This window comes from Pseudophryne corroboree, chromosome 2 (genome assembly GCF_028390025.1).
Source record: "Pseudophryne corroboree isolate aPseCor3 chromosome 2, aPseCor3.hap2, whole genome shotgun sequence".
Lineage (NCBI taxonomy): Eukaryota > Metazoa > Chordata > Amphibia > Anura > Myobatrachidae > Pseudophryne > Pseudophryne corroboree.
In genome coordinates, this window is record NC_086445.1 from 192,525,679 (window position 1) to 192,551,575 (window position 25,897).

Sequence of the window (25,897 nt, forward strand, 5' to 3'; positions counted from 1 at the left end):
TTGTCTTCAATATTTTGTATTAAAGTAGCATTTATGCTTTTTTCACATACATTGCTACCCCTCCTCCTATTCTTCCTATTCTATCCTTCCTAAATAAATTGTATCCTGGTATAGCTATGTCCCAGTCATGATTTTCATTGCACCATGACTCTGTAATTGCCACAAAATCCAGGTTATCCCTTGTCATTATCGCAATTAGCTCTGGAATCTTGTCTCCTAAGCTCCTAGCATTTGCACACATAGCTTTAAGATTTTTGTCTGTGCATTTGTTATTAGTAGCCATGTCCAGGCTGTACAAAATAAATTACAAGTTTAAAGTTGAAATTACCTGTTTGGGGATGTTGCTCAGTGTTTGATATATATATATATATTTTTTTTTACTAATCAGGAATTACACTGTTTCCTTTACACCATGAATACACCTCCCTAAATGTAAAGATATAGTACACCTGACCACAATGACCAAATGATCAAAGGAGGTAAACACCAGAGAGCATGCAATAATAAACTATGTTTCTCTGTGCAACTTCCCCACACATGCAATGCCAATTACAAGCCAATTATTACATAAAAAAAACATACATGAGTTTGCATAAGAGAGAGCTGTAGTGAGCAGTTTGGGGATGTCTTTTCATAGTGTAAAAAGACAGATAACATTGGTACAGGTGAGAATTCAGATGGTTTTGGTAAGCTATAAACATAGATTTGAGTATTTGCGGATGAAGTGGAAAGGTCTAGCAGCGTTCCTAACACAGATTTAAGTTCTAAGTATGGGTTACTCAGGCTGGAGTAGTTTGATGTGAAGAGGAACTGGACTCACATTTGTTTGAAAGCTGTCCTTTAGTGGTCCAGATTGTGGATAGGTTGTTGTCCTTCTGTTTTCCTTCGGTTTAACGTCAGTGTAACGTCGAAATTATTTTTAAATTTGTAGTTATCCTTTGAATAATGTCCTTTGAAGTAATGGCCCACAAGCCTACGGCCTAAGCCTTCCTGATGTTCTTTAAGTAATGGACCAAGCATGTGAATACACTGATTGCACCCAAACTCCAATGAACCCTCCCCCAGCAAAGACTAGTAATAAAACACTCTTAAAAAAACAAGCGAACAAACCAACTGAGATTTAACACAGTCATGCCCTCATGCCTATACTCAGGAGATAACATTCCAATTTATCAATAGCAACCCATCATGTGCATAAGCAATCTAATATAAAAGCAGATGCCTTATGCCTCTCCACTATGCTTACTGTGCCTTAACATTGCAGAACGCTGAGGGTAACAACAATTCATGTGAGTGCCTCTTACAAAGTATGTGTGAACAGATGCACTCACTCACATTCATTTTTGGACTATTAGTTTCAAAGAGCATTTAGTAAGTGCGTACAAAGCTTAACTTATCGTCATTTGAGGGAGACCTAGGCCCTCATTCCGAGTTGATCGGTCGCAAGGCGAATTTAGCAGAGTTGCTCACGCTAAGCCGCCGCCTACTGGGAGTGAATCTTAGCTTCTTAAAATTGCGACCGATGTATTCGCAATATTGCGATTACTAACTACTTAGCAGTTTCAGAGTAGCTTCAGACTTACTCTGCCTGTGCGATCAGTTCAGTGCTTGTCGTTCCTGGTTGACGTCACAAACACACCCAGCGTTCGCCCAGGCACTCCCACCGTTTCTCCGGCCACTCCTGCGTTTTTTCCGGAAACGGTAGCGTTTTCAGCCACACGCCCCTGAAACGCCGTGTTTCCGCCCAGTAACACCCATTTCCTGTCAATCACATTACGATCGCCGGAGCGAAGAAAAAGCCGTGAGTAAAAATACTTTCTTCATAGTAAAGTTACTTGGCGCAGTCGCAGTGCGAACTTTGCGCATGCGTACTAAGCGGATTTTCACTGCGATGCGATGAAAAAGAACAAGCGAACAACTCGGAATGAGGGCCCTAATGCAATTTTTTATTTAACACTACCAACCCCCCAAATCCCCGCCACTGACACACACACATATACACCCGCCCAGATGCCTATAGGTCCCCATTTTAACATTAACACTGACCATCCTACCCCGCGGCAATAAATTCCAGGGTGGCGATAAATCCCCAAAATATTTAAAACCCCTAATAGATCATCGTCTAGCCCCCCACCACCACCCCAGTGTCCATAGCTCCCTATTGAATTTCCCCCTCGTCCACCCCTCCCATTAGCTATAAAACCTGTATCAGTAGAACCCCCAGCGGCAATAAATCTCCCATATTCCTCCTGAGGCTATATATCCCCCCCCCCAGCAGCCCCCCCCCCTTCCCCATGCAGAGCACACTAGAGTGGGTGCCACAGTGACATATGCAAAATCGTCATTAATGGCCGAGGTCATAAACTGCTAGATCACTGCCAGAGGGGCCGCGCCAGCAGCAGGAAATTAGTTCTGCACTTGTGGTGGACTGGTTTCTGATTTAGAATGTTGGGCACACAGCAGGTGGACACAGTCAAATGGGATGCCTGGCACCCAAAACAACTTAATAGGTCCTGGTCACTTTAGATAACCCCTTCGGACTTCACAGGTCCCTCATTGCCTATTACAAGTAACGCCATGTGTAAAGTATGTTACCTAGCTGTGCAATGCTTTGTATCCTACCACTTGTTAAACTGAGCAGACAAACCACTGTCCCCATAGCAGGCTATTATGATAAGGTAAACTTTGAAAATACAGACACCATGAGAGAAATCTGTGATATCTCTCTGGAATCCCTGTTGTTGAATAGGAGAAATTGTTTAAAACTGATTCAGAAATAGACTCCTTAAGGCGCTGAACTTCTTGAGAACCTTGAATGCCTGATTAATTAGTTATTGAGTATTATAGATTTATATATCCTCACATGATATAGCCAGGATGAAGGGGCATATTATCAGCGGTCAAGGATCCCTATTGCTTCTTGACCATCTCGTGTCCAATGAATAGCCATTTCTACTTGAATCTCGTATTTCGTAGGTTCGCGCATTGTCGTGATGTGAGTTTGCCAGTGAAATTCATAGTGGCAATGGCTTCCCATTCAAGTGCTCCCTCATATATGAAAGCATCTTCAAAAACTGGCCTGATGCAGTAAGTTAATCCCTGCTGCTCTGGACCCGTGCTACCATGGTTTCTAAGAATCGGAGAATTTCTCAGTTGATAAGCCAGAAATATTTTTATTTGTATTGGCTGTAAATTGCGGCGATAACCTTTTTACTTTTTTTTTAATCTATGCAATACAAATCACTGTTTCAGAGGGCTGTGGTATGGAAGGTAGATAGTAACTAGGTCGACAGTGTCTAGGTCGACCACTATTGGTTGACAGTAACTAGGTCGACAGGGTCTCTAGGTCAACATGTTCTAGGTCGGCAGGTCAAAAGGTCGACATGAGTTTTTTTGTCTTTTTAAAAGTGTTGTTTTCTTTGTACAGTGACCGGGAACCCCAATTAGTGCATCGTGTCCCCTCACATGGCTCCGCTACCGCTGCGCTCAGCACAGGTTACCGTTCCCAATTGTAGTCCACGTGGATCGTTAAGTATGAAAAGGTTCAAAAAAAGGAAAAAAACGTGAAAAACTCATGTCGACCTTTTGAACTGTCGACCTAGAACATGTCGACCTAGAGACCCTGTCGACCTAGTTACTTTTGACCAATAGTGGGTGACCTAGACACTGTCGACCTAGATACTGTCGACCTAGAGACCGGATCCCGTTTCAGAGCTCTTACTGATAAATAGGTTCCATTCAATAATTTGTTTCAACTTTCCAGTTTGGAATGTTGGGAGATATGAAGTGGTCACACTATCCCAGGTGCAGAAAGTATTGTTCATCCACTTTAACTCACACAAAAAAATGTATCTAGCTGATCAGTATCTCCTACAAAAGTGCATTATCTGAAAGGCCTGCACACACAGGCTAGGCCTGCCATCTTTAAGCGTGCATCTTCAGCATGGAGTTGAAACAGGAATTCAAACTGGGTTTGGACTTTGGCCCACTTATTTTATTTTAACATGTTTTTTTAACCCCCTACTAACCACTTGTCCCCATCTCCTTTTGTTACACTTTGAACTGTACTTCTACAAGCATTCATATTTCTGGACTCACCTTTATGCTGCCCATTGGTTCTATATGCATGATTTAGCATTCTGCTTTATGCCATTTGCTCAATCTGCCATTTGTAACACATTATTCCAATTGTAAAGCGCAACGGAATATGCTGCGCTATATAAGAAACTGTTAATAAATAAACAAATAATAAATATGAATGTAGCACTATCATTTCTTTCATTTAAATTCTGTTATATTTCTTAATGCCCTATGATCATACTGCCACCTACTGTCTCGCCTTACTCCATCTCAACTGTTCTTTTTCTTCTCTGGGTGATTTCCCACTGCATGTTACACCTCTATGAATTGCTCATCCTACCCACTATGACCTATATGGTATGCCCTAGATGGCTGCCTTGCCTGGAACTTTCAAGGCCAGGATGAACAAACCATTGAACTATTTATGCAGGGGTATTCTGTTTGGATGTCGTCAGGTGACCGGCGGTCGGGATCCTGGCGGTCAGCATACCGACTCTGGGATCCTGGCCGCCAAGATGCCGGCAGGGGGCCCAGGGCTATTCCCACTTGTGGGTGTCCACGACACCCATAGAGCGGGAAGAGAACCTGTGGCGAGTATAGCGAGCCCGCAGTTTGGCGAGTGCAAGCTTTGTTGGGCTCGCCCCCCTACCGGCATCCTGGCGGCCATGATCCCAGCGTCACCCGACCCCAACCCATTATGTTAGTTCACTGTTCATTTTATCCTTGTATGTCTTATCTCCATGTATTGCTGACAGTATTTGCACATTGTAACCAACATGGCTGCCTCACCTGGTGCTCTGTGTAGAATGGAAAATGCATGGTTTGTATGAGCTCTATCTCTGCCATTGTGTGTCATCAGTTCCAAGCATTGCCTCTTCTGCCCAGTGTAATCCTACTCACCCTTCGTATTATGTCCATGGTCTCTGTATTTCATGCAAAGCTAAACCTCTGTTATTATGTCCATAGTTTCTATACTGTATTACCTCCTGACTATCAGTTAAGTGTATTGAGATCTATTGGAGACAGAGCGCTGTGTAAATAAAATTATTATTTTTCTTCTTAAAATGTTTAAAATACATATTTTAATGGCCACCAATATTTATCCTATATTTTCCACACCGTGACAGATCTTATGATGTTTTCAGTTTATAAGTAACCATGTTTTATCTCTGAGTGTAACCTACTGTCTTTTCAAATCAATTATTTCAGAACCCAAAACATTTCTATAATGAGTGATTTGAGAAAATTTTTGTACACGGTCATATTAAACAGTTTTAAAATGAGCGTAATAATGATTTTCATTGACGTGAGGGAAGGTGGATGTCCGCCATGTCCCAGATTATCTGTAGTTGTAAGAATGGCGCTTTTACCTTCCCTCAGATGGAATTAATAGAGGTGGCAACCATGCCACAGAGCCATGATCCTAAGAACCCATCATCATGCTTGGCCATAGAGTACATACAATCCTATCCCATCGGCCAATATACCTATTAATAACCCCCTTCACAAAACTGATTTAACTTTTAATGATACAAGGCTTTAATGCATTAACCCTTTTATTCCTTCAAAGAGCCACAAAAGCAATTAAAATGTTAATGACTATGTGAGCTGGATGGCAATTACTGCTTTTCCCCTACACTAAACTCTCTCAGCTAATTAACATCAGTAGGTTTGGGAGATCCATGTGATGGATGTGTCCCGCCTCTCTCTTAATGAGCCGATGGTGCTAATTAATTGATGGGAGCTCTTTCATGTAGTTTCCACTTGCATTAAGAAACATGATGGTTGCATCTTGACAAGTGACAAGCTAGCTTTATGAGCAAATTGTCACTCTCTAGTCCAGTTCTTCCTGCCTGTTCTGTCTCATGACGGGGCCTGCTACAGATGATTGTGTTGGACCCCTATGACTGAAGGTCCCGCTTATCAAGACTTATCTCCTTTCTGTCACAGTTACACTAACACCAGGGTTATAATCATGTCAATGCTGTGTGAGTCATTTGCCTTCATCCAATTATTCTTATACTTTATTGATAAAGTGCTAACATCTCTAGTGCAAAGATAAAACAGTATACTTTTAAGTTAAAGGCTAATACGGCCATACATCTCGAGCCCGATTCCCCGTTCTGCCAATGCCAATCTGATTCGGTCGATCCAATGTGCAGATCGGCAGACAGACACCTATGATTGCCAATTTGTCGGTGAATTGGCAAATCCTACATATTAGAAATCTGGCTCGCATATCCTGATAATTTTTGGGTTGGAACTGGCGAATAGAGGATTTCCAACAAGTTGGATTTTTCTGATGACCCAAATCAGGTATCGGCAAAACGGGCACTTGCAGCAGTTAAACTCAAATGCATGGGCCCCTTAATGCCACTGTTTGAAAATTCTTTAAAAAAGTGATGAACATTCATACTGTAATTTTGCTGTTGCCTCCCCAGGATCCCAATGCTCTGTACTTTTTAGGTCTGTGATGACATCAGTCCTATAAAAAGGACATGTTATGCAAGAACTTGTGTATGGTAAAGTTGCCACTAGGGGTGTTGTTTGCTCTTGCTGCCTATATACTTCATTTACATGGGTAAGCAATTTAGCTCATATAGGGAATGAAATTATATAAAATTGCTAATGCCTCTATAATAGGCAGCACAGATGGTGTAATGGTTAGCATTACTGCCTCACAGCACTCAAGTCATGGGTTAGATTTCCACCATGGTAAAAGCAGTGTGGAGTTTGTATATTCTCCCCATGCTTGCGTGGTTTTCCTCCGGGTACTACAGTTTCCTCCCACAATCCAAAAATATACTGGTAGGTTAATTAACTCTAGCATGAATGTGTGTGCGTGTATGTGGTAGGGAATATATATTGTAAGCTCCACTGGGGCAGGGACTGATGTGAATTGGCAAATATTCTCTGCAAAGCGCTGCGGAATATTGGGGGTTATTCAGTTTTGTTAGCAAACCTAAAAAGTAAGCAACTGGGCAAAACCATATTGCACTGCAGGTGGGGCAGATATAACATGTGCAGAGTGATTTAGATTTGGGTGGGGTGTATTCAAACTGAAATCTAAATTGCATTGTAAAAATAAATCAGCCAGTATTTAACATGCACTGAAACAATATAACCCACCCAAATCTAACTCTCTCTGCACATGTTACATCTGCCCCACCTGCAGTGCAACATGGTTAAGCCCAATTGCTTACTTTTTTAGTTTGCTAACAAACCTGAATAGGACCCTATGGGTGCGCTATATAAATAATTGGTAATAAATAAATAAATAAATAATAAATGTATAAATATAATGAATGTTTATTGAAAAACATGTGACTTTATGCTTAGTGATAATAAATAAGACACGCTGAAAGAATATTTCCAAGAATTAGCGCCAATGAAATGATGAACAGTCTGCTAGTAATGGCCTTATGTATTTACCATACACTGCAGATTTTGTTTGCTGAATAACCTTCCCCCTGCTTTCCCTTTGCCTGTCTCCCACTGTAAGTCATTGAACACAGCAGTGAAGCAACATGACCTCAGAAAGCAAGCCTTTAGATTCCAGCGACATACTCCAGTCACCTTGCACATGGCGCCTGCATGAAAATATTTCTAAAAAGAATGACTGATTTATGACTTTTACCTAAGGGGGAAAGCTTAACAATTTCACACCAAAAATCTCCCTTCTTGAAATAAGTAAGAAAAGATTTTGCCCTGGGCGTCCTGTCGTTCAATGCTTTCATAGCTAAAAGCCTGGCGTGAATGGTATGCAAAATAATGTGCCACAAAAGCGCAAGTAAACAGCTGTTGTACACTGTATATGAAATGATTTTCAGCATCAGAAAATTATATTTCTTTTTTAGTGTTAAAATGGGACAGTATGAGATGCACTGCATATACCATTTACTAAGGGCCTACTTTGGAGAAAACAATATATATAGAAAACAAAAATATGCTATGATATATATATATATATATATATATATAATATATACTATATATATATATATATATATATATATATAAAATATATAATATAGTATAATATATAATATAGTAGTTAGAAAAAAAGAAAAAAAAAGATCTGTCATGAATTAATGGTGAGAGGTGCTCTTTTAAAGATCATAAAAAGAGGATGGGAATGGTTGTATGTATGCACCTGTCCCCGTCGTCTAATATTACACTAATGCAAGGGACTCAAACTTCCAGAGTGATAGCTAATGGCACTAGAGGGTCTATTCATTATCACTTTGTTTTTACAAGAGTACAGATGTGTCCTCCTCATACATCTAGCCTCAATATGCCTCACAGTGGGAGATGCCTGGTGCCAGCCAGATGACAGGTCCTATGCAACTCCAATAGAATCTGTGTTTTATTTTTTTCAGGAAATGTTTCTTACTTGCAACACGATCTGGCTAGGACACACCAGGAGACTGTGCTAATTATTTTGATATGTGACACTTGTTTATCTGTGTGTGACTGAGTCTGTATATGAAGCACTCCAGGACATGGCATGGAAAAAAGCTGCGGCTGCTGTGTCGTATCTTGGTAAGCAGATTCAGAGACTCAGTTGCACACAAATGTACAAGTGTCACTTATCAAATTAATCAGCACAGTCTCCTGGTGCATCCTAGTCGCGCATCGCATTAAGATGCATTTTCTGCAAAAAAGACGCCTGATACTAGCAGAGTCTCACGGGACTATGCGCACCGAGAGGAGCTGTTTGGCATGACTGAAGCAATGATGTATGAGAAGAACACATCTGTAGGGGAAAATTAAAAAAAATGTTTCACTCATCTTTGTAGAAATTAAGTATTGGGACCATTAATTATAAAGGTAACGCAGGATATATTATGGATGTCTCCTGCTTACCTTTCAGTCCCGATTTGGACTGCTGACCCCATACTGTTGTAATTCATAAAGCTCCGAAAAAATAGAAAATTTTCGGAGCTTGACAGAGGGAACCTATACCAGCTTCAGATGGCACTGATTCCCAGTCCCCGGCTCCTTCCGATAGAAAGGAGGTCTGGGTTTCGAAAAGGTATCCTGGATCCCTCGGCCCCTGTTCATATCACATCGCTGGATGGCAGCTTCTTCAAGCACATGCATGAGCAGTAGCAGTGCCAAGTGTTACTCGGTAGTGCTAAGTTCCACTGTTATGGAAGTAGCAGTGATAAATCGTTATCTTTGGATCAGCTGCCTCTGCACCAATGCAATGTTGCTATGCTACTTACAGTAAGTTGAATACTACGTAAATATGACCTGGCTGTCATGGTGCTTGGAAAGATTAAACAGCTCACAAATTTAGCACAAATTTAGTTCAGTTCCATTATTTGCCTCCTCTGCTCCATAATAATTGTATTCAGTGAGGTGCGGTGAGGTCAGTGGCTGGGGAGGCACGGGCTAGTATCAGAGTCAGATTTGCATGCACACATATATGATTTGCGGTGAGTTTTGACTATAAAAATGATTAGAATAATACAAAGATGATATGAATAATGCAAAGATGATAGTTATAAGTTAAAAATATCTTCTTTGTATTATTCTAATATTTTTTATAGTCAAAACTCTGGAGTATACTGGAGTATGACCGGTAAGCTGTTTGGGCAATCAATTTATTTCTAGTACTGTTCTTAAATATGCCTAAATCCTACTTAGTTATAGTTATACTAATTACTTGCATTATGACTATTGCATTTGTCTCAAAAATTCATATAAATTCCTCTCATTATTGTTGTTGTCTCCGTCTCTTCTATATATCTGAATTGCTGCGTTGTTTCTACCAGTATCATCCCTGTGACTGACCTATAATGCACATAGCTAGGCTGCCAGGTACCGTGACACTCATAGGCCCTCATTCCGAGTTGATCGCACGCTGCCGTTTTTTGCAGCGCAGCGATCAGGTTACTACTGTGCATGAGTATGCACTGCAATGTGCACGTGTGTCGTATGGGTACAAACAGCATTGTTGCTGTGCAATGCTTCTAGCGACGAATCCATTCGCACAACCGATCGCAAGGAGATTGACAGGAAGATGGCGTTTATGGGTGTCACCTGACCGTTTACTGGGAGTGGTAGGGAAAACGCAGGCGTGTCCAGGCGTTTGCAGGGCGGGTGTCTGACGTCAATTCCGGGACCGGACACGCTGAAGTGATCGCAAGGGCTAAGTCCAGAGCTACTCAGAAACTGCAAAAAACTTTTTCATCCCGCTCAGCTGCACAAGCGTTTGCACACTTGCAAAGCGAAAATACACTCCCCTAGAGGCGGCGACTATCTGATCGCTGCTCTGCAAAAAATAGCTAGCGAGCGATCAACTCGGAATGAGGGCCATAATTCCGTGGTATGTATGTCACATCATTGCATCAGCACCTTAGCTGAACAGACGTAGAGGAGATGCTGGCACTACAGAATTATGAGATCTCACTGATCTTATGATTATACAGATCTCACTGACTCATTCATGTGTGTGAGAACAAGGTTCTTTTTTCCGCTTGGTCTGGTGTCTGTAATGTAGTTAGCCACAGATGAATCCCAAGAAAATAGTTGTATTTTGGCAGAACACCAAATCAAATTACGGCACATTCATATAATACAAGTATTTTTTCACAACTGTATATAGTGCACCATTACATCAGTCCAGCCTATGCGAAGGTTTATATTAGACTGATACCTGATGTTCCTCATATGGTATTTACAGGCTATTCAAAACCTGTAGGAAACGCCCTCCCACTATTTCTGAGAGGCTACGGGGGATTGGGCGATTAGTATAAGACGCAAGATGTTAGACAACCTACACAGCCTGTCTAGCATGTTGATCTCAGCCACTGCTATTTCACAGCTGTACATTAGCACTTTAGACCAGAGGCACTGGTGTAGAGCACGGGGCTGGTGCGGGCTTGTTAAAAGAAAAAGTGTTTTTTAAATGTTACCATATTTCAGAAGCAAAAGACTGGTTTTTCATGAGTCTAATAATGACGTTTGGTGGATTGGAGGGGTGCAGTTGTGTAAGATTACAGATCTAGAAATCTGCTGCAGTTTCAGCAAACAAGCTCCGTGCAATATAAACCCAGCCACAGTGCAGATGTGATTGAATGAACTATAGTGTGGTGATAAGGGTTTATTTTCCTTTATGTCACAGATGCTGTGAAATAGACAAGGCATGCCATCTGGGGAACACGAGGGGAACTACCATAATAGAAGCACTACTGAATCCCTTGTGGGAAAGCCATGGATGGGCAAGCACACAGCTATGTGTACCACATTCCAGCAACAACATAATGCACTATTTGTAGAACCAACATATGTTTGACAATATTTATTCATTTATTATCAGTTTTTATATAGAGCAGCAATTTCCGTTGCGCTTTACAATTGGAAACAGCAGTGATAAAACAAAACAAAACTGGGTAATAATAACAGACAACATAGAGGTAGGAAGGCCCTGCTCGCAAGCTTACAATCTATAGGGAAATAGTCATTGATACACAAGGGTAGGTGTTATCGATTGCATAATGGTCCACCAGATTGCAAAGGTTCTTGGTGTGCTATATGATATTGTCATACAGCAATGTTGGCCAAGGGGTCGGGGTGATGGGAAAGTAAAGAGAGAGAGAATATGTGAGGATATGTATGGACTGTACAGTGGGGATGGAATTGGATAGGAAAGCTTATGAAGCTTATGTGAGCGGTTCTGGAATGTGATAAGCTAGCCTGAAGAGGTGAGTTTTCAGGGAACGCTTGAAGGTTTGGAGACTAGAGGAGAGTCTTATTGTGCGTGGGAGGGCATTCCACAGAGTGGGTGTATCTCAAAGAAAGTCCTGCCGTTGTGAATGGGAGCGAGTAATGAGTGTGGATGAGAAACGTAGATCTTGTGAAAAGTGAATAGGTTGGCTTGGGAGATATTTTGAGATAAGCGAGGAGATGTATGTTGGTGTAGTATGGTTAATGGCCTTGTGTGTGAGTAAAAGTATTTTATATTGAATACAGTATAATACAGTTAACCAATCCTCCAGTGTGGATCCGTACTCAATGAACATCTAGCGAAGAAGATTAGCCTAGCAGTTGCATTCAGAATGGATTGTAGTGGTGAGAGTCTATTTTTGGTAAGACCAGTAAAATGACTATTGCAGTAATCAATGCGGGAGTTAATGAGAGCAAGGATTAGAGGTTTCGCAGTGTCTTGGCTAACCCTGTAAAGTAACACAGATATAAAAATAAGAATTTACTCACCGGTAATTCTATTTCTCGTAGTCCGTAGTGGATGCTGGGGACTCCGTAAGGACCATGGGGAATAGACGGCTCCGCAGGAGACTGGGCACATCTAAGAAAGATTTAGGACTATCTGGTGTGCACTGGCTCCTCCCCCTATGACCCTCCTCCAAGCCTCAGTTAGGAACTGTGCCCAAAAGAGCTGACACAATAAGGAAGGATTTTTGAATCCCGGGTAAGACTCATACCAGCCACACCAATCACACCATATAACACGTGATAGGAACCCCGGTTAACAGTATGATAACAAATGGAGCCTCTGAAGAGATGGCTCACAACAAAAACCCGATTTTTGTAACAATAACTATGTACAGGTATTGCAGACAATCCGCACTTGGGATGGGCGCCCAGCATCCACTACGGACTACGAGAAATAGAATTACCGGTGAGTAAATTCTTATTTTCTCTGACGTCCTAGTGGATGCTGGGGACTCCGTAAGGACCATGGGGATTATACCAAAGCTCCCAAACGGGCGGGAGAGTGCGGATGACTCTGCAGCACCGAATGAGAGAATTCCAGGTCCTCCTCAGCCAGGGTATCAAATTTGTAGAATTTTGCAAACGTGTTTGCCCCCACCAAGTAGCTGCTCGGCAAAGTTGTAAAGCCGAGACCCCTCGGGCAGCCGCCCAAGATGAGCCCACCTTCCGTGTGGAATAGGCTTTTACAGATTTAGGCTGCGGTAAGCCTACCGCAGAATGCGCCAGCTGAATAGTGCTACAAATCCAGCGCGCAATAGACTGCTTAGAAGCAGGAGCACCCAGCTTGGTGGGTGCATACAGGATAAACAGCGAGTCAGTCTTTCTGACTCCAGCCGTCCTGGAAATATAAATTTTTAGGGCCCTGACTACGTCCAGCAACTTGGAATCCTCCAAGTCCCTAGTAGCCGCAGGCACCACAATAGGTTGGTTCAAGTGAAAAGCTGAGACCACCTTTGGGAGAAACTGAGGACGAGTCCTCTATTCTGCCCTATCCATATGGAAAATCAGATAAGGGCTTTTACAAGACAAAGCCGCCAATTCTGAAACCCGCCTGGCCGACGCCAAGGCCAACAGCATGACCACTTTCCACGTGAGATATTTTAAATCCACAGTCTTAAGTGGTTCGAACCAATGTGATTTCAGGAATGCCAAAACCAAATTGAGATCCCAAGGTGCCACTGGGGGCACAAAAGGAGGCTGAATATGCAGTACTCCTTTGACAAAAGTCTGAACTTCGGGCAGTGAAGCCAGTTCTTTTTGGAAGAAAATCGACAGAGCCGAAATCTGGATCTTTATGGACCCCAATTTGAGGCCCAACGTCACCCCTGCTTGCAGGAAGTGCAGGAATCGACCCAGTTGAAATTCCTCCGTCGGGGCCTTCATGGCCTCACACCAAGCAACATATTTTCGCCAAATGCGGTGATAATGTCTTGCGGTGACATCCTTCCTGGCTTTGATCAGGGTAGGGATGACTTCCTCCGGAATACCCTTTTCCTTCAGGATCCGGTGTTCAACCGCCATGCCGTCAAACGCAGTCGCGGTAAGTCTTGGAACAGACAGGGTCCCTGCTGCAGCAGGTCTTGTCTGAGCGGCAGAGGCCAAGGGTCCTCTGTAAGCATCTCTTGAAGTTCCGGGTACCAAGGTCTTCTTGGCCAATCCGGAACCACGAGTATGGTTTTCACTCCTCGCCTTCTTATTATTCTCAGTACCTTGGGTATGAGAGGTAGAGGAGGAAACACATAAACCGACTGGTACACCCATGGTGTCACTAGAGCGTCCACTGCTATCGCCTGAGGGTCTCTTGACCGGGCGCAATATCTTTTCAACTTCTTGTTGAGGCGGGACGCCATCATGTCTACCTGTGGTTTTTCCCACCGGTTGACCAGCATTTGGAAGACTTCTGGATGAAGTCCCCATTCTCCCGGGTGGAGGTCGTGCCTGCTGAGGAAGTCTGCTTCCCAGTTGTCCACTCCCGGAATGAACACTGCCATCAGTGCTAACACATGATTCTCTGCCCATCTGAGAATCCTTGTGGCTTCTGCCATCGCCATCCTGCTTCTCGTGCCGCCCTGTCTATTTACATGGGCGACCGCCGTGATGTTGTCTGACTGGATCAGTACCGGCTGGTTTTGAAGCAGGGGTCTTGCCTGGCTTAGGGCATTGTAAATGGCCCTTAGCTCCAGGATATTCATGTGAAGAGAAATCTCCTGATTTGACCACAGTCCTTGGAAATTTCTTCCCTTTGTGGCTGCCCCCCAGCCCCGAAGGCTGGCATCCGTGGTCACCAGGACCCAGTCCTGTATTCCGAATCTGCGGCCCTCTAGTAGATGAGCCCTCTGCAGCCACCACAGCAGCGACACCCTGGTTCTGGCCGATAGGGTTATCCGCTGTTGCATCTGGAGATGGGACCCGGACCATTTGTCCAACAGGTCCCACTGGAACGTCCTTGCGTGGAACCTTCCGAATGGAATTGCTTCGTACGAAGCTACCATTTTTCCCAGGACTCGTGTGCATTGATGTACCGACACTTTTCCTGGTTTTAGGATGTCTCTGACCAGAGATGACAATTGAGAAAGTGCCACCCCCACTATCAACTGTTCTTTGGACCTCACCTTTATCAGGAGATCGTCCAAGTACGGGATAATTAAAACTCCCTTCTTGCGAAGGAGTATCATCATTTCGGCCATTACCTTGGTAAAGACCCTCGGTGCCGTGGATAACCCGAACGGCAGCGTCTGGAACTGATAGTGACAGTCCTGTACCACAAATCTGAGGTACTCCTGGTGCGGAGGGTAAATGGGGACATGCAGGTACGCATCCTTGATGTCCAGGGATACCATGTAATCCCCCTCCTCCAGGCTCGCAATAACCGCCCTGAGCGATTCCATCTTGAACTTGAACCTTTTGATATAAGTGTTCAAGGTTTTTAAATTTAAGATGGGTCTCACCGAACCGTCCGGTTTCGGTACCACAAACATTGTGGAGTAGTAACCCTTTCCTTGCTGAAGGAGGGGTACCTTGACGATCACTTTCTGTGAATACAGTTTTTGAATAGCCACCAACACTGCCTCCCTGGCAGAGGGAGTTGCCGGCAAGGCAGATTTTAGGAAACGGCGGGGGGGAGACGTCTCGAATTCCAGCCTGTACCCCTGAGATACTACTTGAAGGACCCAGGGATCCACTTGTGAGAGAGCCCACTGTGTGCTGAAAAACCTGAGACGTGCCCCCACCGTTCCCGATTCCGCCTGAGCAGCCCCAGCGTCATGCTGTGGACTTACCGGACGCAGGGGAGGACTTCTGCTCCTGGGAACTAGCTGTGTGCTGCAGCTTTTTCCCCCTTCCTCTGCCCCTCGGCAGAAAGGATGAGCCTCTAGCCCGCTTATTTTTCTGGGGCCAAAAGGACTGTACCTGATAATACGGTGCTTTCTTTTGCTGTGGGGTAGCCTGTGGCAAAAAAGTAGATTTCCCAGCAGTAGCTGTGGAAACGAGGTCTGAAAGACCTTCCCCAAAAAGTTCCACCCCTTTATAGGGTAAAACTTCCATGTGCCGCTTGGAGTCGGCATCACCTGACCATTGCCTAGTCCATAACCCCCGTCTGGCGGCAATGGACATAGCGCTTATTTTTTATGCCAGCCGGCAAATATCCCTCTGTGCATCACGCATGTATAAGACCGCGTCTTTTATATGGTCAATCGTTAGCAAAATATTGTCCCTATCCATGGTATCAATGTTTTCCGACAGGGAGTCTGACCACGCAGCAGCAGCACTGCACATCCAAGCTGATGCAATAGCGGGTCTCAATATAATGCCAGTGTGTGTGTATATAGCTTTTAGGGTACTTTCCAGCTTTTTATCAGCAGGTTCTTTTAGGGCGGCCGTATCCGGAGACGGTAGTGCCACCTTCTTTGATAAGCGTGTCAATGCTTTATCTACCCTAGGGGGTGTTTCCCAGCGTGACCTATCCTCTGGCGGGAAAGGGTACGCAGCCATTAACCGTTTAGAAATGATCAATTTCTTATCTGGGGAAGTCCACGCTTCCTCACACACTCATTTAATTCGTCAGATGCAGGAAAAACTACTGGTAGTTTTTTCTCACCAAACATAATACCCTTTTTTGTGGTACCTGGGGTATCATCAGAAATGTGTAAAACATTTTTCATAGCCTCAATCATATAACGGGTGGATCTATTGGAGGGTACACTCGTCTCATCATCGTCGACACTGGAGTCGGTATCCGTGTCGACATCTGTATCTGTCATCTGAGGTAGCGGGCGTTTTATAGCCCCTGATGACATTTGAGACGCTTGGACAGGCACAAGCTGAGTAGCCGGCTGTCCTATGTCGTCAAACCTTTTATGTAAGGAGCTGACACTGTCACGTAATTCCTTCCATAAGTCCATCCACACTGGTGTCGACCCCGCAGGGGCATTTGCTCCGCCTCCACATCATTATCCTCATCATACATGTCGACACAGCAGTACCGACACACAGCAGACACACAGGGAATGCTCTTACAGAGGACAGGACCCCACAAAGCCCTTTGGGGAGACAGAGGGAGAGTATGCCAGCACACACCAGGGCGCTATATAACACAGGGATATCACTATACAGAGTGTTTTCCCCTATAGCTGCCTATAATATATATATACTGCGCCTAAATTGTGCCCCCCCTCTCTTTTTTACCCTTTCTGTAGTGCAGGACTGCAGGGGAGAGCCAGGGAGCTTCCTTCCAGCTAAGCTGTGAGGGAATAATGGTGCCAGTGTGCTGAGGGAGTTGGCTCCGCCCCTTTTTCGGCGGGCTTTCTCCCGCTATTTTATCGTTTCTGGCAGGGGTTAATATACACCTATATAGCCTCTGGGGCTATATATGGTGTTAGTTTTGCCAGCCAAGGTGTTATTATTGCTGCTCAGGGCGCCCCCCCCCAGCGCCCTGCACCCATCAGTGACCGCAGTGTGTGGTGTGCATGAGGAGCAATGGCGCACAGCTGCAGTGCTGTGCGCTACCTTGGAGAAGACAGAAGTCTTCAGCCGCCGATTTTCCGGACCACCTTCTTGTTTCTGGCTCTGTAAGGGGGACGGCGGCGCGGCTCCGGGAACGGACGACGAGGTCGGGTCCTGTGTTCGATCCCTCTGGAGCTAATGGTGTCCAGTAGCCTAAGAAGCCCAAGCCACCACCACTTAGGTAGGTTCGCTTCTTCTCCCCTTAGTCCCTCGTTGCAGTGAGCCTGTTGCCAGCAGGTCTCACTGAAAATAAAAAACCTAAACTATACTTTCTTCTAGGAGCTCAGGAGAGCCCCTAGTGTGCATGCAGCTCAGCCGGGCACAGAAATCTAACTGAGGCTTGGAGGAGGGTCATAGGGGGAGGAGCCAGTGCACACCAGATAGTCCTAAATCTTTCTTAGATGTGCCCAGTCTCCTGCGGAGCCGTCTATTCCCCATGGTCCTTACGGAGTCCCCAGCATCCACTAGGACGTCAGAGAAATACTCATTCTTTTGGGTTGCATGTTTACTCCTGTAGGGGGAGATGTATCAAGCCTTGAAGATAATTAAAGTGGAGAGAGATAAAGTACCAACCAATCAGCGTCTGTCATTCTTAAAACACAGTTAGTAAAAAGACAGGTAGGAGCTGATTGGTTGGTACTTTATCTCTCTCCATGGCTTGATACATCGCCCCCTTTAGTAAAATATTACATCACTACCTTTTTTATAAAAAGGCTGCAAAGGCATATCGTACTGTATAAGGCCTGACATGACAATATTTCACCCGGATAGGAAATCCCCTAATCTCTGCGATAACTTGGATTGTAAAATACCAATTAATTAGTGAGATAATGACATGTCATCTTTCAATCATTTTAGCAAACACCCCCCCCCCCCCCCTCCCCTACAGGGCTGGTTTAAGGTAGGGGAGCCCTGGGGGTAAGTACCCTGGTCCCCCGTTTTTTTAAAGGGACCTCCGATCTGCCGCGCTGTGCTCCCGCTTGCGTCTCCTATAGGCTTCCATGGCAATCGAACAGCAGCGCCGCCAGCGCCGCATAGAAGTACAGGACAGCTCAGCTGTCCAATGGTGTCTAAAGTTGCAGCCTGCAGCTCAGTCATTGGCTGGGTGCACAGGCTTCAGGGAAGAAGAGTGTGGACTGTGGAGCCAGCGGAGGGTGCGTGGAGGAACGAGCTCTCCTGTGCCACAAGCAGCCTGCCAGCTGCAGAGAAAAAAAGTAAGCTGGCTATATTTTTTTATTTTCATGCTATCATCATGTATTTTTTTTATCATGCTGCTATTTATAAAACCTAAATTTTAGGCTCTCTGTTGTGTTGGATTTATGTGTGTGTATATGTATGCGTAGCATGTGTGTGTGTGTGTGTGTGTGTGTGTGTATATATATATATATATATATATATATATATATATATAAAATTTGCCTGCCTCCTTGGTAGGAGCAGCACTGTTTGAAGCATACCTCCCAACTGTCCCGATTTCAGCAGGACAGTCCCGCTACTCGGTCACTGTCCCGCTGTCCCATCCAGCTGGGGGAGGCTTTGATCACCCACTGCTCTGCTCTGCAAAGCAGCGAGTGATCTCTGAATACATGCTGTGCGCACGCGCACGGCATGTATTCAGTGCTAGGAGGGGAGAAGGGGGCTGCCCAGCTGCTCGGGGAGCGCTGGGCACGCCCCTAAAGTAAAGCAGGTCGGCGTCGGGTGATGACGCCCACCAATCGGAAGCCACGCCGCCACCAGACGTGGCCATGCCCCTTTTTCGGGTCGCACACGGCAGAGCCGCACGAAGGTCCCGATTTCCGACCCTGAAAAGTTGGGAGGTATGTTTGAAGTGCCACGAGCCCACCATAGCCTTAATCCGGCTCTGCCCCCCCCCCCCCCCCCCCCCATCAATGACTTTATTCAGTTTTGCTCCCATGTAAAATACAAAATCCTACAAGCATAATAGGTTTCTTGTAAAACCTGTATGAGGTGGTTAAGGGGGCGATGTTTATGAGAACTGGTATAATAGGGGAAATCTAGCTATGGAAATTCGCAATCTTGGGCCTTGTAGTTATCATATTGTCCAACTGCATTTCTCTTGCTCTATACTGAATGCACCTCTCAATATGGGTTGAAAACTAAAACTCTCCCTAATTCTGGAGTCTCCTGTACATTCTGGGAGAATAGACAACTGTAACATACACAGAATATACTGAATACAATACATTCTCTGCTTTGGCAGGTTAATAACCAAAACCCTTTGGATTACAAATGTAACTATGGTCCATGGATCAGAGCAGGCACAAAAACACCTCTCTCACAAGTGTAAGCTGCTGTAGTATTAGTTTAATTGCATCCATCCTATCTCTGTAGCACCATCTAGCTGTTTTAGTAAAAATGGCGTTGGCTATATTCATATACACTTACTATGTGAAGATTTGAACACCATTTATAGTGCACTCCTATAGCACTATAAGTACCAGCATCCATTTGGCCTATGTGTACACTACCATAAGCCTGCATTTTAAATGTGGCCCCATATTGAATTTTTAAGTAATGCACCATTATGAATAGTATTGTTCCCGAAATCAAATAACACATTTTTATTACACCAGTTATAAAATAGTAATTTACATTGCCCACGTAATAAAATAATTCATTTATATTGGGTCCTTATTATAATAATAATAAATATTGCATGCTTAATAAATTATTACTGAACCATAATAAGTTAATGTTGTACACCTAATAAATACTTTTTCCTGTTCTCTCAGGACATATAGTTAACTGCATATACAGTAGTTTGGGACCTTGCAAACCAAGCGAAACATCTCACTGATATAAACGCTGAATAGTAAATCTTGGATTGCCCTTTGTGTTTTTCATATCTTTCCAGGTTTACATGGCCATATCTGCCAAACAGTATTTGTGGAGGGGATTCTGCCTTAGCATTGCGCAGTTGGGGGTCAGGGTCATGATAAAGCAATTCAAAGCAAATTGGATCAACACTTCCGCAGTGAAGTTGCAGGCTCTGGGAGGCTGGTCTACTCTACTGGGAGTCCAAAAGAGCTCACCGAAATTTGTGAATCTCTCATATCCATATTTCCAAACGTTGAACGTTAAGAGGGATGGACAAATAGTTCTAACCCTACAATAAGTCAGCAATTATTATCTGACTTTTCCGATCCAGGCCAAGCGTTGCATATCAATTGGTCACACCTGTCCACTTGTCTCCTCATCCTATCTGTTATCATTTACACTTTATTATCTGTTATTGTGTACACTTTATTATGCTGCTTCTGATACAGTGTTTTAGTGTCTGTGGTGTTTAATGGATGCAGTAGTGAATATATGCCTCCCACAGTAGAGAGTGAACGTCTATATTCTTCCCATTGCACCTATGCCCTGTTTAATACGCCTGGCACGCCAGTATCCTTTCCACTGCTCCCGATCCCCGCGGCCCAATGCCACACTTACAGTGCCCTGATTTTATCTGAGCACCGCTCTGCTGCAGCCCCTGCTCCTGTAATTACCGCACAGACACAGCTCGGACATTGCAGTACCTGCTTCATACTGATTCAACGTTCAGCCTCCTCTACACTATTATCGCCTACCCACACACATCTTCCTGCATACGTCTCATTTCTTCTAGTTTATGTACTGACGCTATACACTCAGGTAATAACCGAACTCTTGCGCTGTGCTCTAAAAAAAAGAATCAATCTCACAGTAACAGAGATGGGGTAAAACCAAGGGCATGATGCAGTACCATATACAAGGACACTAGGTGGCAGCAGATGGAGAGACTGCAGAAACTATAAATGTAATTTAAGTACAAATATGTATTATTATTATTATTATTCTTACGTAGGGTCAACATAATATAATACACAGTGCTGTGCTGAGAATGTGATGCAAATCTACCTTTATAAATAGCTAATTATGAAAAGAAGCTTCTTAATTCATCATATATATAACTTACCACTTTGCATTAGTTAAAAAAAAATTGAAGTCTGCAATTGTACTTTTGCAATAAAAGTATTTTATTAAAATAACCCTATTTCTGGTTGCTGGCCCCATTCACTTTATGTTGGTAAAAAAGCTTCTGTACCATTCAGTCTCTTAGCACAAAGCAAGTACTTTTACCTTACGCTTTTCATGTGTTCATCTCCTGAAGATTGTTAGCTCTTCAGCTCTGAGCCTTTTCACTTTCTGTTTCACCAGTTCTAATGTTTGTTACATTTATTTATTTATTTATTTTAAAGACTATACTTGCTGGTACAGTGCTGCATATACATTGGTGCTATAGAGAAAAAGGATATTAATAAACCCTACACTTAAATGTGAACATAACATGATACTGATACGGGGAACAGATAAAGGAGGATCTGCACAAAATAGATCCGAAAATTGTGAAAATCACAATAGCATATGTAGCTTGCCTATTCATACCCACCTGCTATATACCTATTGCGAGCTGGCATTGCCCTTATTCCCAGGTGACATTTAAGCCTGGACTCATCTCTAAAGTTTGTTTCACGTCTGCACCTTCCTTTTCAACCTTACCCATACTTGCCTAATCTCATGGAATAGCCGAGAGGTTCCTGAAAATCAGGTGGTCCCCTGGAAAGGCGGGCAAGTCTCCCACATCCCCCTCTACCCCGTCCCCCCAGCCGCCTACAATATAGCACAAATGGAAGGGCCAAGGGAACCCTATTTTCTTGGCGCTGTAGAGCAGGGGGCGGAGCCACGATGACGCAGTCATGCCACTATGCCTTCTAGTTGATTTCTGCTCGCAGCCTATGAAGGTGCGAGCAGAAACCATGTGACTGTAATGGCGATTTTGTGCTCAGTGCAAGCTTCCAGCATCAGCTCATGCATTACTGTACCCTGTACTCCATTACCCTATACAGTATGTGGTGTTGAGAATGAATGTCGTGTGTCAGATAATGAAGTGTTATGCACGTCTGTATTTGTCTAAATATTTGTCTGTATTTGCAATGGTACCATTAGGTTACAGTAAGGAAGGGTTAATATGAGGCTGGAATCAGGCCTTGCATGCAAGCAATACTTATACATGCATGCACAATCCAGGGGTGGCATTCTGTATGCCGGCGGTCGGGCTCCCGGCGCTCAGTATACCGGCGCCGGGAGCCCGACCGCCGGCATACCGACACTTATTTTCCCTCGTGGGGGTCCACGACCCCCATAGAGGGAGAATAAAATAGTGTGGCGCGCGTAGCGCGCCACCGTGCCCGTAGCGTGGCGAGCGCAGCGAGCCCGCAAGGGGCTCCTTTGCGCTCGCCACACTGTCGGTCAGCCGGCGGTCGGGCTCCCGGCGCCGGTATGCTGGGCGCCGGGAGCCCGACCGCCGGCCAGCCGTAGTGAACCCCAATCCAGTGTAGGGTATTATAGTAATTCCTACACTTGTTACTATTAGATCCACTTAGAATTATTATTATTATCCTTTATTTATATGGCGCCACAAGGGTTCCGCAGCGCCCAATTACAGAGTACATGAATAATCAAACAGGAAAACAGCAACTTACAGTGGATGACAGTATAGGACAAGTACAGGGTAAATACACATAGTTACATCAGCAGATGACACTGGAATAAGTATCAGGTGGCAGAAGACTGCTGGAGTTGATGCAGTTGAAGATTAAGAAAGGATAAGCACATGAGGGAAGAGGATGAAACATATGTTGTATAAAAGTATGGAGATAAAATTGTTGCCCAGGTCATAACCTAGATGAAACACTAAGCACGTGGACTTAGGGCCTGATTCAGATCTGATCGCTGGGTTGCTAATTTTGCTGTCCTGCGAACAGATAGTCGCCGCCTACAGGGGGAGTGTAAATTCACCGTGCAAGTGTGCGATCGCATGTGTAGCTGAGCTGCAAAAATCCACTTTGTGCAGTCTGTGCGCAGCCCAGGATTTACTCCTCCAGTGTGATGAGAACGGGCTGATCGGGGCCAGACCTGGCGTCAGCCACACTCCCTGAAAATGCTTGGTCACGGTTGCGTTTTCCCGAACACTCCCAGTAAACGCTCAGTTGCCACCCACAAACGGCCTCTTTCTGTCAATCACCTTGCGAACGCCCGTGTGATCTGATTTTTCGCACCATCCCGTTGCTGACCGGTGATGGCCATTGTTGCTGTCCGACGCGCGTGCGCATTGAGGTGCATATGTATGTGTAGTTAGGATCTGATCGCCCGCTGTGCGAAAACGCACAGCAGCGATCAGATCTGAATTACCCCCTTAGTGTCCCCATATTCAGGGGAACATGTACTGTATTAAAGTTACTAGTAGCAATACAGAAAAAGTATGATGCCCTTGAAATATAAAAATATTTAAACCAACAGAATGTAAAAAAAAAAGCAATATCTCTTCTGAAAAACATTTGTTTAGTTAGTTTTACAATTATAAAATGTATTCCACAAAGTATACGCAGCACAAGGATGCAAATATTTTCCCATCATTAAGGTGCATGCAAGCTATGACCATGAAGTGATTAATGTTACATAAGGAAAAATAAAATAATACCGCATTCAGACCGCAAATGCCGGATCCTACCCGGTAAGAGAAACGTGTACTTACCGGGTGGGATCCGGCATTTGCGCTCCGCTGCTGGCTTTCCGACCCGGCAATATACCGGCTCGGTTGCCATAGCAGCGGAGGGAGCAGCAGCAGCAGGGGCAGGGGTGGAGGCGGCGCCGGGAGATGAGCTCATCTCCTGCGCCGCCTCTGCCTATACTGTGAATGGGAACCGTGTCGCATCGACACGGCTCCCATTCACACCGCACCTGACCCGGTAATCAACCCGGGTAAAACCCTTCTTTTTTACCGGGTTGAATTACCGGGTCAGGCGACCCGCTAAATCGTCAAAGGACCTTTCACATCGCACACTGACCCGGTTCGACACGGCAATATGCCGTGTCGATACCGGGTTATTTGTGCGATGTGAAAGGGGTATTAGTGTAAAGCAAGTGAATCTGCATTGGTGTTCACACTAATATACACACCCCATATACACACAGCACAGCGCTCCCCCGTTTATAGTGCCGTGCCTAGAACTAGGTATGTTCCTTGTATTACTTCCATTAAACAGCACCATCCTCACCATGCATCGTATTCTATAACCAGGGGTGTAGCGAGGGTGGCTCCGGTGGAGCGCAAGCTCCGGGCGCTGAATAATTTAGAGGGCGCACTGCTGCCCGCCACTCGCATTCCCGCGGGCCACTGTACTGGCAGCCACAGAGCAGGAGGAGGAGAAGCACACTGACTTGGAGACTAGGTAGAGAACAGGGCAGGCCAGAGGTGACAGCAGGAGACACTGACAGCCGGCACATGCAGGAGATCTGCCCACCCTCTTCATAGTACTGTGAGGCAGTAATGCTAACCATACACCGTCCATACTGCTATGCCTCTATATGTTGTTGTAAGCCTTTGGTACGCACTGACCCTATTTTAAACATGGGGGGCACCCAAAGGAAACTTTCGCCCTGAGCTCCACATGGTCTAGAACCGGCCCCGTCACCAATTTAGGATTTTTAAATATTGTTTCTTTTCAAATGTAACATGCTACCACATGTTGGCTAGGCCCCCAATTCAGTACAGGAGAGGGGGCGCCAAAACATACCCTTGCTCCGGGCACCATGGCGCCTAGCCACACCTCTGTCTATAACCCTAGACTTGGCCAGACCTGAAGCCAGTGAATAGAGAGGAGATGGGATGTCAAGCACAAAGGAGGCCAGCGAGGAAGAGGTTACATGGTGAGATGGGGCTCGGGAGTGTTAACAAAGCTATTGCTGACCTACACACTGAAATAAAATCATTAAAGAATAATGACCTGATCACAATGACAGCCCTGATACATGGAGGACAGCAATTACTTGTAATATTGCTCTTGATGTTCAATTAAAAAGGTTTTGTTCACTTCGGGCTGCATAACTATGGCTTATGCAAAAGGTCAGCTAGATAGCAGTTATTAACACATTCCAGTTTACATACAGAGCAAGGACAGTGTATGCAAAACGATGCGGCCCTAGTCAGCGTGTAAGTAGCGTTCTGCAGAATGTGCAATACCTGTGAGCAGAGGAGATCTGACAGGACACTGTGAGGAGGGGAGGGGAGCCTCTCCCCCCTCATCTTGTACGCAGGTGAGGGATCGCTGGGGAATATCTACATTATGTTAATTGCACATTACTTTGCAAAGAAACTGACGCCACCTGTTCCTTCCCCTCATTCTGCATGCAAAAGATGGACATAACTCAGCATCTAGCAGTGTTGGCCTGATTTAAACACCACCGTCTCTTCCCGCTCCCCCCTCCCAGCTCTACCTGCAGCTGTTTTCCTTAACGCTGTCACTGCCAGAGAACACAGTGTACGGAACGGCAAATTCTGAGAGTTGGTGGCTGGCACTGCGAATTAAGACAACATTTTCTAGCGGTTTAATCTACTGTCAGTGTAGAGAAAGACTGGCAAAACTAATATTATGATTATGAAATGGACGTCGGGTCACCGCAAAGCAAGCTTGGTCAATCCATACACTACTTATTAGAATGCCACTAAATAAAAGGTTAATAAATAAAA